This window comes from Malania oleifera, chromosome 8 (genome assembly GCF_029873635.1).
Source record: "Malania oleifera isolate guangnan ecotype guangnan chromosome 8, ASM2987363v1, whole genome shotgun sequence".
In the NCBI taxonomy this organism is placed as follows: domain Eukaryota; kingdom Viridiplantae; phylum Streptophyta; class Magnoliopsida; order Santalales; family Ximeniaceae; genus Malania; species Malania oleifera.
Genome location: NC_080424.1, coordinates 32,262,736 through 32,276,123, shown reverse-complemented (window position 1 = coordinate 32,276,123; position 13,388 = coordinate 32,262,736). Strand labels below are relative to the sequence as shown.

Sequence of the window (13,388 nt, the reverse complement as noted above, 5' to 3'; positions counted from 1 at the left end):
GCTTATTATCGTACCATAGATAAATACTACTCCTAACCATTAATGTGCAAAGTCATTATTTATTTATTCTTGTGGCTCATTCAGCACAGTACCTTATATGTTCTCATTTTTTTTCTTAGAACTGCCCAACATTATAATCCGTCTAGTACTACCAGTCCTCTAATTGTGTTATAGAATTGTTCTCTAATATGATGGGCATTCCACAATTGCACGGAAGTTTAAAAGAATTTTTTTTTTTATTTTAAGTAGCCATCCTTATATAATTTTATGTGTTTTGTACTCTTTGAAATCTCTATCCATATGGGTAATGGATCCTAATTAACGAAAATGATCTATTTTAGATACTTATTAGTAATCAATGTCAAACTATTACATGGTTTTCTCACCATCAAGTACTAAATTTACATTCCACATCCTATGTTGTTAGAAATTTCTCTGATATTCTAATCATTTTACAGATATTTGGGAAGGTGTTGGGGTTTAGAATAAACTTCTCTCAAGAGTGGTATTGTGGTTATCAAGGTCCTAAATTTTGATTTCGACTAAAGTTTTGAAGGTCTAAAAGTATGGAAATTCCATGGAAATTTCAATTTTGATTTGAAAAAAAATGGAAATTAATTGTAAAGCATGGAATTCTCTTCTGAAAGTTTAGAAATGGTTAATAGGCATAATAATAAGTTTAGGACTAATATATTATAATTTAAATACATTTATGTTGTGTATGAGGTGCAATAGTTGTAAAATAACATGCGTATTAACTATTAACAACATTTGTAATATAATATGTGTATAAAACATATTCAGTTAATATAAATGAAATTCGTAAATCAATTAAATATTATTTATATATAGATAAAGATAATTTAGACATGAATGATTAGATAAATGTTGATGTAAGTTTATTTTTTCATATAGTTTTTGAAATGCCCTTGTAATAATATTTTGTTTTAATAACAAAAAGTTAGAGAAATTGAGAGAAATTTCACTTTGTGTCTAAATTTCACATTTGAATTCCAAGAAAAATTTCATTCTATGGTTAAAATTTCGGCAAGTCCCATTGAAATTTGGAGATTTTGATAAATTTTGGATGATCAATTGAAATTTCGGAGGAAATTATGCAAGATGGAACTCGATTGCCATTTCGATTTTGGTGGTGATGGATAGTGGAAATTTCAACAATTTTATGGAAATTCAAGACTCTGGTGGTTATAGGCATTGATTTGAATTCTTTTTCTAGGTTAGCAGGTTTTGGTGTTATGAGTTGGTCTATTACTTGTTTAGGTGCCTTTTTGGTTGTAATCCCATTGCAAATTCGTCTTGGGCCTAGTCTTGAGAGAGTTTCTAGGAGGTTGGATGGGTGGAAAGGAGCTTTCTTCACTTTTTTGGGAGATCGTATTGCTTTTGTGCATGCTTGTCTTTCTTTTGTTCCCATGTATTATTTGTCCGTTTTTAGAATTCTAGTGAGATTGATTGGAGATTAGAGAAATTTATGGTCAAGAGAGGGATAGAGGTCATGTTGTAGAGTGGGCTATTGTGAGTAGGTCCAAAAGGGAGGAAGGATTTGATCTAGGTAATTTGGTGTCTGAAAACATTTCTTTAGGGGGAGTCAAAATAGCATCCACAATTTAGGAAGATTCTGCATTTAGAAGAGGGTTTCACCTTGGTTAACACTTAACATATGGTTTCTTTGCAAATTTGATGCTGAAACTGATAAGCACCTTTTGCTCCTGTGAAGGTAATTTTTGATCCCATACTTGCTCTTAATTACCTTATGCGTTAGGGAGTCAATATCCACAGAGAACCTCCAAAGCCATTTGCCTGCAAGGGATACCACACTCCTGATGCCTAGAACCCCCCTTAGACTTTAGGTTTGCTGACTAAATCCCAACTAACTAGATGGTCTTTTGTATCCTCCCAAGTACCTGATCAAAGGAAATCATGCATCAACCTCTTTGGCTATTTGGCTACTTTCAAGGGAATACTAAATAGGGGGAGATAGTGAGGCATTAATTAAAGTGGCTTGGCCCCCAATGGAGAAATAAGGCCTCTTCCAGCCCTCCAATCTTGTAGCCACCTTTTTCAACACCGGAGTTGGAAGGATTCAGAGCTTGGTTCCCTCTTAGAGGGAGACTGAGATAGGACAGGGGCCACTCAAGGGACTCAACCTGCTAGCGAAGTGGAATTTTTGAAGAACTCTTTCCCCCATATATTGATGCCTGCTGTTGTGCTCTTGGACATGTTTGCTTTTAAGCCTGTGAAAGGATTTTTTGGAATTTTACCAAATTGTCCTCAAGAAGGAGCAGGGTGTTGTCAGCAAACTGGAGGTGTTAGGTCTCCACTTCCTATCACCTCACGTGCAAACCTCTGATACCTCCCCTACCTTGAGTGTGGAGAAGAAGCATCCTACTAAGGGTGTCAACAAGAAGGGTGAATATATGGCATTATGTTCTAGCCATAATCCCCACAGCATTGCGAAAACTGCACATCTCCTTAAAGCAATAACATCTTTGCTTTTTCCAAAGCACGAACACCCCCCACCCCCGCGCGCGCGGAAAAAAAAAGACAACCAACAAATTTTCCACCAAATCTGGAGAAACCCAACTTTCTCCCAGTAAGACCGAAAAGCTTATTCCACATATCCCAAGAAAAATTACAGTGCAAAAACAGATTAGGAACTGTTTATGAAATCTTGAAACATAATGAGGCACACATCAAGAGAAAGTGCTTTCAAAGGTCTCCTACTCTATGACTTGTTGGTGTTTAACTCTATTAAGAACAACCAAATAGATAAAAGCCTTAATTTTTTAGGGAACTCTGGCCTTCCAAATTATTTATGGAGCGGAAAAGAGCAATTAGCACTAGTCAAAAAATAAAGAAAAGATTTACAAGAGTGTACACTCGAAGAATCTAAGGGCCAAGAACAACTATCTGCCCCGAAGGAGGGATGGCAATTTTTCAACATCATCAACAAAGAAGGAAACTCCACCTCTCTACCATTTAGAGATCTATGAAAGTGGAAGTCCCAAGAAGGAATACGATCATTTGAGGCCAAAAAAGAAGAATTAAATGCATGCGCCAAAGTCAAGCGATAAAAACGAGTAAAAAAAATAGACAATGCTATCTTACTCACCATAGTATCTTCCCAAAAACGAATTCAAGAGCCCTCAACTACTACAAAGTTAGTATGAGGAATGAAGAGGGGGTAAATTTGAGAGATAGACCTCTGCATTTCGCAGAATTTTCAAAGAACATCTAGATCCCAAATTAGTATCCCATCCAATGTCATGCATTTAAACTTACTTTAGATGACTTTATGCGAAATAGAGGAATTCTTTAAGAAAAGTGCCAAAGCCATTTAGCCATAGGTGTAGTGTTTTCAGACACCAACTCTCAAAGGCCCAAACCCCCATCCATTTTCGGCCTATACACTACTTCCCAACTAATCAAATGATCCTTGATGATCCCTCTTTCTCCCCAACCTCAAAACAAAGAAAATCTCTCATAATTTGCTCCATCTTACTTGCTATACCCATAAGAATTAAGGGATGCTAAAAAGACAAGATTGAAGAAGAGCAATGTGACCCTCTAAGGAACATAACACACCTTTCTACCCATCCAAATGCTTGGACACCCTCTCCGCCATTGGATCCCAAAAGCTCCTTGACCTAGGGTTACAACCCAAAAGGAATCCAAAATGAGAGGACCAATCCAAAATACCACGACCTGCTAACAAGGCCAACTCCCTAGATATATTGGAACTCAGATTAATTGTAACAATGTCACTCTTTCCCAAGTTAATTGAAGCCTAGACACCTGCTCAAAATACAAAGTAGACTCAGAATATTCAGAAAAAAAGAGCTATATCGCTTGAGAAGGACCAAGTATCATTAGTAGACTGAAGATATACATAACAACTCTCTCTTTACCCATTTCTAACCATTTTACCAGCCCTCTATCTACTGCCTTATCGACCATTCTACTGGAGATGTCAACCACTAACACAAACAAAAAGGGAGATAGTGGATTCCCTTGTCTTACACCCATTGATGCACTAAAAGAAAATTTAGGTTCACCATTCACTAACATAAAATAAAACATTCGACAACCCCTTATCCAAGAATGCCACTTCTCCCTAAACCCCTTTGTAATAAAATTATTATCCAAAGAATTCCAACTAATCCTATCATAGGCTTTTTCAAAGTCCAATTTAAATATAATCCCCCTCTCATGAGTCATCCAACAACTTCAAAATCAATATTCTACATCTAGTGTTATTGTGGCCCATTTAGTAAAGTTGGCTTTTTACTTCTTCAGCTTCCTTGCCTTGCGTTATTGATTTTGGTGCCTCCTTCCATATAACAGGTAGTCCTAATTCATTTCAGTCCATAAAATGCACTACTTTACACCCTAAGGTTGGTTTTGCTGATGGTTTGATTACATTGGTCTCTGGCTGTGGCAATATTTTTCATTTCCTTCCTCTTTCTTATGTGTTATATAACTTATATGTGCCTAAATTTTCCTGCCTCTTATCAGTTAGTCAATTAACTAGTGACCTTCTCTCCTTCTCATTATGTTATCTCTATACAAAGAAGGGGATTGGTAGAAGGCTTGGGAAGGATGGTCTGTATTATATTGATGGTGGTGGTGGTAGATCTAGTTTTTGTCACATGACTTCTTCAATTTCCTCTCATGATGTTTCTTCGGATCGGTGGCATTCTTGTTTAAGCCATCCATCCTTTCGAAAAACAGCTCTTCCTATGTTGAAGTCTATCTTTTGTTTTTGCCTTGTATGTCAATTAGTGTATACCTGGTCATCTTTTTTGCCTTGAGTTGTCTTGTAGTAGTAAATCATAGTTTTCTTTTACTCATTCAGGTATTTGGGGTTTGAGTTGAGTCAAGAATTTGACTTGTCAACAATATTTGGTGTACTTTGTGGATGATTGTTCATGTGTGACCTGGTTCTATGAGTTAAAATACATGTCCGAATTTTTTAATGTATTTGCTCAGTTTTACGAGAAAATAAAAACCCAATTGGCATTAGTATACAATTTTTTTGATTTGATAATTCACTTGAATTTATTCAAAATGAGATTTAGTCTTTTTTGCGAACCAAAGGAAATTCATCAAAAATCATGCATGCAGAAGCTTAGAATGGAGTAGTTGAATGGGAAATAGACATTTACCTAACATAGCATGATCTCTACTCTTTCATATGCATGTTCCTGAAACCCTTTGAAATTTGGATTGATGCTCTCCTTACAGATTGTTTTCTACTTGACAGAATGCCCTCAGAGAGAGAGAGAGAGAGAGGGGGGGGGGGGGGAACAAATTTCCATCTCTATCATGTACCCACAAACATCCATGTTTTTTGTTGTGTCACGTTTTGAGTACACTTGTTTTGTTCATGTTTCACTAGATCAAGACAAGTTCTCTTCTCGTGTTTTTAAATGTGTGTTTGTTGGATACTAGGGAATTCAGAAAGGATATAAATGTTATGATCCCACACTCATAGGAATTATGTTAATGTAGGTGTTACCTTTTTTTAAGGGGTTTTTCTGGTGCTGGGTCCTCCTTGGATGAATATGTTTGGAGTCCATGAATAGTTTCTGCCTCTGGTTCTCCCTTATGCGTTTATCCTCTTGTCCTTATTCTTATTCCTCTGGACAAAACTTTTGCCCCTCTTTCAAATCCATTAGCTACTCACCTAAATTAAGCGTTTATGAACACAAAAAGCAAGCACAGGCATTGCTACCCCCATGCAGCTGCCTCTTCTGCCCTTCACTCTTTCAACCTCAAGTTCTAGAGATCAGTCTTGATGTGACTTGGGTTTGCCAATTGCTCGCAGGAAAGGTACATGAACATGTACTCAATGTTCTTTAGTTGCTTGTCCTGTTGCTCATTTTGTTTCGGTTCTTCATGTTCCTAGCCCTATGGGTTCTTTTGCCTTCTCTAAGTCCTTGGATTTATCCCTTCCTCACATGTTGAGGCACTTGCTAACCTTTGGTGAAAGCATGCAATGGATGTAGTAAATGGATTGCCTTGACCACTTGGGGGACATGGGATGTGGTGGATCTTCCTGTTGGTGAGGAATTGATTAGGTGTCAATGGGTCTACTGACTCATATTGAATGAATTCAAGCTCAATTGGATGCCGAGGGGTGCACTTAAAACGTATGGTATTGAAGACCTTCTCTCTTGTTGCTAGACTAAATTTTGCATGTGTATTGATCTTGTTGAGTTAATTTTGATTGACCTTACTAGTTGGATGTGAGGAATGCCTTCTTGTATTGAGATTTGTAAGAAGAGGTATACATGAAGCAACCTCCTAAGTATGTTGCTCAAGGGGTGTAGGCTGCATAAAGGCATTTATGGTCTTAAGCAATCTCCTTGAGTTCTGTTTGACAAATTTAGTATAGTGGTGCTGGTACATCTGCATTTGTTTTTATTCAGTGCTACTCTAATCATTGGGTCTTTTTCTAGTCTTTGGTGGTGAGGACGATCTTCCTCTAGTGGATGATTTGCGTAGGATTTAATTTGGCGCTGGCTATGACACTTAGGGTTTAGGTCAGATCATGCTCTAATACCATGCTAAAGTATTGTGTGAATTGAAAGACCTAAACAACGAGAAGTTGGATTGAAAGAATTATGTGCAGTGGTCTAAGGCTGTCAAGACCTATTTGATGTTGTTTCAATCTGTGCTTAATGTTGACAAAAGGAAGTATGGATTCAAGAAGTCGCATTGATTGTCTCCAGGTTGTGGAGGTCGATGAACCTCGAATCTCAGATTGCATGAATGTGTATACATTTGGATGTAAGCAAGGATATTCTGGATTATATTTTATATTCTTGTGACATTCCTGGAGTACTTTCAGTAACAACAGGGAGACACGAGTATTACAGTGTAATTTGCAAAGATGAAATGCATCCATGAGGATCATTACATCCCATGAGATGCAGAGGGTGCATATGACAGCCTGTTGGGTCCTAGCAGGTTTGAAACTCGAGTTCAGGGCAGTTTGGTCCGAGGTCCAATCTCTAATTTCATTTGCTTTAATTTATTGTTACATCATATTTTTGTAAGTACTCTATCTTTCATTGCCCACCCTAAACCTGCTCTTGACGCCCTATCCCATTTTGAGTGGAGGATTGCAATGTTTGAAGAGATGTCTGCATTACAGGATGATGATACTTTAGAACTGGTACCTCTTCCTCCTAATAACTTTGTGGTTGGTTGTCACTGGTATATACTATGAAAGTCAATGCAGGTGTTTTTGTGGCTTGTTTCAAGGCTCTCCTTGCAATGGTTTATACTCAAGTGTACGCTTTGGGTTATTCTGACACATTCTCCTTGATTTCTGAACATACCGCAATTTGTTTGTTCATCCAACACAAATTGAGAAACAACCTCAATTTTATTAGATGTGAAGAATGGCTTTCTACGTGGTGATTTTCACGAGGAGGTTTATGCGAGCAACAAACTCAATTTGTTGCTTAGGGAGTTAGATTAAGTGTGTTTACTTAATAAATCCTTGTGTTGTCTGAAGTAGTCTCCTAGAACATGGTTTGGTTGATTGAGTGTTCTATTGTTTGAGTTTGCTCTCTAGCAGTGTGAGGTTTATTGTCATTCTACTTCTGGTATGATTATGCTTGTTGTGTATGTGGATGATATTGTGCTTATGATGATCACGGCATCTAGCACTTGAAGCATTTTCCAGACTAAATTTCAGACCAAGATTTAGGGCTATTAAGTGTCCAGATCTTGTCTAGGGATCATTTTTTCATAGTGGAAGTATGTTCTAGACCTTTTAGATGAGATAGGGCTGTTGGGACCAAAATGTGTTGATGCACACATATATCCAAACAGCTAGTTAGTGGCAGATGTGTGGGTGATTTATTGGCTAACCGTGGAAGATACTACAGACGAGTTAGAAAGTTGAGCTATCTCACAATCACTTGGCCAAATATAACTTTCGCAACAAATGGGATGAGACAGTGTCTTGATTCTCCTAGAAAAAGTCACTAGGTTTTAGTCATTCATACTTGAGATACCTTAAAGGTACACCCTAGGAGAGGTCTCTTATACAAGATTAGGTCAGACTTCTGTTGAGGGTATACAAATGCAGTTGGCTGTCGTTTCATGATCCACAACTAGGTACTATGTTTTTGTTGGTGGTAACTTGGTATTCTACAAAATTAAGAAACAAACTATGGTGGCCCGATCATGTGCTGCATTAGTGTATTGGGCCATGTCCCACACTACATGCAAACTTGTTTGGAAAAAGAACGTGTTAGAAGAAATTTTTTTTCCACATTCTAGGCCTGTGGACTTGATGTGTGATAATCAAATTGCTATCCATATTGCCTCATGAGAGGCCAAAGCACATTGATTGTCTTTGTGCAGGAAATACTTGTGCAAGAGCTCATTACAACCAATCATGTGAAGTCTGATTCCATCTTGCTGATTTATTCACTAAAGCATTGGGGGTTGCTCATGCTAAGTCCATTTGTAAAGGGAGTATTATTGGCTGTTTTTTTTTTTTTTAGTTATTTAATGTGTTGTTGTGTTAGCAAGCATGAGTTAGTAAGGGTATTATGGTCATTGTCATGTACTTGGCATATGTTATAAATTGAGGGATAGATCTATCATTGTGACTAGGTTTTCCAATCTACACAATACTTCAATAGTAATCTAGAACAAATTTGGCTCGTAAGCAAGTTGGTGGTATGCTAATATTGGAGTTATGAGCTACTTGTGGAATCTTGTTGAAGTTCATTTCGCAGGTATTTTTCTTGTTCCTTGTTCTAAATTTTAAGTGGGAGATGGTTGTTGGGTTTATTTTTTGGAGGATGTTTAGCAATGGAAGTAGTATCTAGTGTCTTTTTGATGCTTTTCCTTCTCTCATTCCTTTCCATTGTCATGATGCATTGGTCTCTTCTTCTTTTTTTATTGTTGGTAGTTACCTTGTTTCTTGGGCCTTCTATTTTTATTGAAATCTTAATGAGAAGGAAGCGGAAGACATTTCTTTTCCTCTCACTTTGTTATTCCTGTAATGAGGATGTCATTGTGTGGGATTTGGATGCTTCTGGTCTTTTCTTTTGCTAGTCTTTTGTTCAGATTTGACTCATTCCTTGCACCGTTTCTCTCTTATCTAATCATTTGTGAAAGCTAAGGTTCCTTAAATGGTTAAATCTTTTGTGCGGATAACATATATATATTTTTTCCTTTTCTTTTTTGATCAAAGAAGAAGATATATTAGATAGAGAAAGGAAAAAATACAACCTAGATGCGGACAGGAAGTTCTTAAAAAATGGAATTAATGAAGGAAATTCCCCTTTAAATCCTTTCCATTGTAGTTCATCGAGCACTTTAAGTTAGCTAGTTGTGTCTACCCACTGTCAAGACGAATTTCGCTTCCTCTAGGACTAGAGAGTCATAAACCCATCTTATCCATCAATTATTGTGCTTTTAAATCCTTGTCGGAAATCTCCTCCATGGGAGTAGGAATAATTCCATCCTTATATTGTAGGTTATTATCCATAACACCATTCTCAAAAATAGGAATCCCCTCCAAATCTTCTAGGTAGCGTTTGGTTCACAATTAGAATTGGAATTGGAATTGGAATCGGAATTCATTGGAATTGGAAACAGAATGTCATATTCCTCTCTTATGCTTGGTTCAACAAAGAATCGGAAGCGAAATTGTATTATTGTTTGGTAAATATAAACATAGGAATCGGAAATGAGTCTAATTTATCAATTATGTCATTATAGTATAAAAAATTTATTTAATTGATTTAGTATGGAATAATAACATTATAAATATGTAATTATTACATGCTATTATTTTATTAAACTATATAATAAATATTTTAAATCATTTTGATAATTATGTACTTGATTATACTTTGCATATTATATTTTATTATATTTATTATTATTATTTTGTTCTAACTATATTATTAATATTTTATTTTATCTTATATATATAAGTACTATTTTCTAATATGTAATTTATTAAATGTAAATAAAATCTCATATATTGTAACACTACAACATAATTTATTATTTAATATAAAATAATAAGATAATAAAAGAGCCACCATAGCATTATATTTTATTGCAGAATGTTATTTTATATTATTTGAGGTTATACATAATAATAACCACAAATATATCATAGTATTTTATAATTTAATACTTTTATATTACTTTTCATGGGTTATAATATTATTATATATAATATAAATATTAATAATAATGATTAAAATATTTTATATTAAAAAAATTATTATATATTTATATCCAATGATGTTATAATATTAATATTATTTTTATATTTTTGTGATATATTATATTATATTATATTATATATTGTACTATATTAATATTATTTTTTATATTTATGTAGTACATATCTTATTATATTATGTATAATATTAGATTACAATATATATATATATATATGCCTACGTATATGTAATATACAATAGTATTATATATTTTCCTATACCATATCATTATTAAATTTTACTATTATATATTTATAATGGATGATAATAAATATTTTATTTTATTTTATTTATTTTTAAGATTAAAAATGATAATATAATAAACCAATAATTGTACACAAGTATGTCATAATATTTAACATTTTATATTGTTCTAAATTTATATGTAATAACTTTATTGTATAAAATAAAAATATTAATAATGATGATTTAATATTTATATTAAAATATATTATAATATTTTAAATATTATTAATGATATCATAATATTAATATTATTTTTTAGATTTCTGTAATATATACTATATTATATTAAGATAAATTGTGAAATTATAATAAATACCGTGTTTCTAGGAATTAGAATTTGATTCTGGAGTAAGAGTCAGGAATCAAAATGCAGGCAAAAGGGGGAATCCCATTCGTGCATGGAATGGGAATCAAAATGAGATTACCATAAAACAAACGTTAGGAATGAGATCAACCATTTTGAATGTGATTCCTAGAGTTGATTCCCCATTACCAAACACCACCCTAATGGAGATGGAGGCACATATGATAAATCCATTAGTAAATTAGAAGAGTTGAAACCATATCCCTATTGTTCTCAAATTTCATCCAAAAAACAATCCCCCATCGCAATCAAACGCACTAAGGACTTCACCATCCATATCTTAGAGATCCCCTTGTTTCTTCTTCTCCTTTCCTCTACTTTCCCTCTTGTCATTGCAACTCCCTCAGCATTTGGATCTTCCACAATACATAACTTTCCTTTTGAATATCCTTAAAAATTTTGACAATGTTCTGCCGAAGGCCTTCCTTTCTCCTCAATTCTCTCACTCATTTCCACGCACAACTGAACTTCCTTTTGATCTATTAAGGTCTGATATGCATTATTGTCCCACAACCTAACAGCTTAAGATTTTAGTTAAAGTAGTAATTTAGTACGGTATCAGAGCCAGGTTGCTAAGACTAAGAGTTCCTTGGTCTTAATCTTTTTTCCCGCGTTTATTGTATATTTGTTAAGAATTCTAGTATTCCCTATAGTGGGCATTGTTTTATTGTTTGCTTATCTCTCCACGTTGCTGTCAGGCTGTATGTGCGAGGGAGTATTAAAGCTTGATATACATTGTTGGCTCACAACCTAAAAACTTAAGCTATTAGGTAAAATGGTATGGTAATCTAACACAAGCATTCACCTTTTGGCACCTAACTTATCTAGCTTACTTTCCATACTAAAAGATTTTGCCTAGAACCATAATTTTTCCCTTGAATTTTGTTAACACTAGCTTCTAGGTCCCTAGTACAAGCAATCTTTACAAACCTAAAGGCCTTATAAGGCTTTGTCACTAAATTTTTGTGTGATTTGTATGCTAGTTGTGAGTCACATGCTCATGCCTGTCTTTATTCTTTTGTGGCTTAGTTGTAATGGAACAAGCTTTCTAGTCTATTAAGATATTGTTGGGTATGGCTTATTTCTTTTGAAGGATTTTGTATTGACTTATTCTAGTGGATGTAGGAAGTGTAAGGATGGAAGGAAACTTTGGTGGTGTGCAGTTCAGCCATCCCTCCCTTCTCTCATTTCCTATAATATAGCTGCTAATCCTTACCGACCACGGGTTCATGCCTTCCTTAATTTAACTTTTAGAGTTATTCAATCATCTACCTTAGCATTCTCGGCATCTTTTACTTTTTGGACATGTTATTTCTTAATTGCACAACATGCTCATCTATGTATCATAGCTGGTCTTATAGCTGTCCTATAGAACTTTCCTGTTAATTTTAAGGGTTTTCTATGATCATACAACACGCCCAGGCAGTCCTCGATTTTACCCATGCTTTAACTCTGTATTGCATCATCAATTTCTCATTTAGCTTGCATAATATATCCAAGGTATCAAAATCTACTAGTGCTATAAATTTCATGATCGTTAAGTTTAATCTTTTCTCCAATATTCTTTCAAACATGACTAAAATTACATTTCATACGCTTTGTCTTATTTCAACTTGTCTTAAAATCTTAAAACTTCTAGATTCTAAAGCATCTTTCCATATAATTCTAACTTAGATTCTACTTTACTTCTTTCATGGAACCTCATTTTGGATACTCTTAGTATCTCCATCCATCACTAATGTAAAAATAAAAGGGCTCAAATTGGACCCTTGTTGTACAACTATTGTGATTTGGAAATTCCCTTCTCTCCACATGTAGTCTTAACACTTGTCATTATTCTATTGTACATATGTCTAATAACATCAATGTATCTATTATATATTGACTTCTTTTCTAAAACCCTTGCTAAAACTTCCTTAGGTATCCTTAAGGTCTCAGGTTCGATTCCCCACTTGTGGTTTGCTTAGTGAATTACTAGTGATGCATCAATGGGTGGGTGGCAATGTTTCCATTCCCCTAGCTTGGTGCCACCTCGGTGGGTCTGAAGGGGTTGTCTAGGTTGGAGTTTCAAGCCATTGGAAAAAAGAAAAAGCAAAAAAATACTTACTTAGGTACTCTAAGTCTCTATCATAGCTTTCTCTAGGTCAATAAAAAGCATGTGCTAGTCCCTCTTCGTTTCTCTAAACTTTTTCATTGATCTTCTTAAATAGATAGCTTTTGTAGTGGATCTCTCAGGCATAAAACTGAACTAATTTTCTGAATCCCTTGTTTCAACCCTTCATCTTTGTTCAATTGCCTCTTCCTAGTGTTTCATTCTATGATTCATAAGTCTAATCCACGATATTTATCACAATTGAATATCACCTTTATTCTTGTATATTGCTATTATATGTACTTTTCCTCCATCTGGTTCACATTTTTTGAGTTCTTATAGTTGTGTTAAATAAATTAGTTAACTAAATACTTTTGTTATCACTTAGTTACTTCCA

General features: G+C 34.7%; 1 protein-coding gene across 9 annotated transcripts in view; it reads left to right on the top strand.

The window, feature by feature from the left end:
* LOC131162092 (exocyst complex component SEC6) overlaps positions 1–13,388 on the top strand; it is a 146,660-nt gene that overhangs the window by 24,410 nt on the left and 108,862 nt on the right. The gene's annotated exons all lie outside the window — the stretch shown is intronic.